The sequence below is a fragment of the Apium graveolens genome, chromosome 9, assembly GCF_009905375.1.
Source record: "Apium graveolens cultivar Ventura chromosome 9, ASM990537v1, whole genome shotgun sequence".
Taxonomy (NCBI): domain Eukaryota; kingdom Viridiplantae; phylum Streptophyta; class Magnoliopsida; order Apiales; family Apiaceae; genus Apium; species Apium graveolens.
In genome coordinates, this window is record NC_133655.1 from 149,311,016 (window position 1) to 149,312,142 (window position 1,127).

Here is a 1,127-nt window from a genome sequence, read left to right on the forward strand (position 1 = left end):
ACCGCGCCGGTTTTCCAGAGAGTAAGCACGCCCGCACTGTCCTAGCGTGCGGCCGCACCGGGTCCCTGTTCGAAAAAAATAAAAATAGTAGTTTACAAGGTAATTTCGGGATTCTTACTCAAAAATCAATTCCTACCCGATTTTTACTCTTTCACATCCCATAATCCCCTCTCCTAATCAAACCCATTATTCCCATGATTTCCACAATCAATTCCCAATTCTATTCTTTATTGAATTCTCACCTCTCCACCTATAAATACACACACTTATACACAAACTTCTCCATCACATCATAAATTCTTAAACATAAATCTCTCTTAAACACTTAACTTTTATTCTCTCTCATTCAATCCCAATGGCACCGAAGAGGCAACTAATGCAAGTAGACAACAGCACCACCGATTCATCAAGTGTGGGTGGTGTGAGGTCAAGGTTTTCTACTCCCGAGGTTAAAGAGGAGTACACGAGGCTTCTCTTGCTAAGGAGCAAGGTTTTCTTCCATCAGGGAAGGATGGTAAGCTGTTGGAGATGATTCTTGAGATGGGTTGGGTTCCTTTTGTGAGGCTCCCGCTGCTGTGCCCATGAGTGTTGTGCGGGAATTCTATGCTAACGCCAAGGCGGAGAAGAATGGCTTCACAGTGGTTCGAGGGAGGACTGTGGAGTATACTGCAGAGGCTATCAGGATGGTGATTGAGCAGCTCGCAAGGAAGGTGGGTCAGGACACTTGGAACGATAAGACTCCCGAGGACTTCAACTTGGATCTGATCGTTGCGACTTTGTGTGTGCCCGAGACTCAATGGAAGTTCAAGAGGGGACTACTGATTACTCCACGTTCCCTGCGTCTTGCATGAACAGGTTTGTACGGGCTTGGATCTCGTTTATTTGTGCTAACATCATGCCATCTTCGTATGTGCATGAGATTACTGTGGAGCGTGCTCGTCTGCTGTGGGGTATTCTTCAAGGTGATTACATTGATTTGGGGATGGTGATTTATCAGGGGATTTTGAGATTCTTGAGAGGAGGTACTACAGGTTCTATTCTGTATGCGTCCGTTGTGACGAAGTTGTTCGTGGAAGTTGGTGTTCATTGGCCCGCACATGAGCAACTTCAGCTTCCCAGTGCTCCTA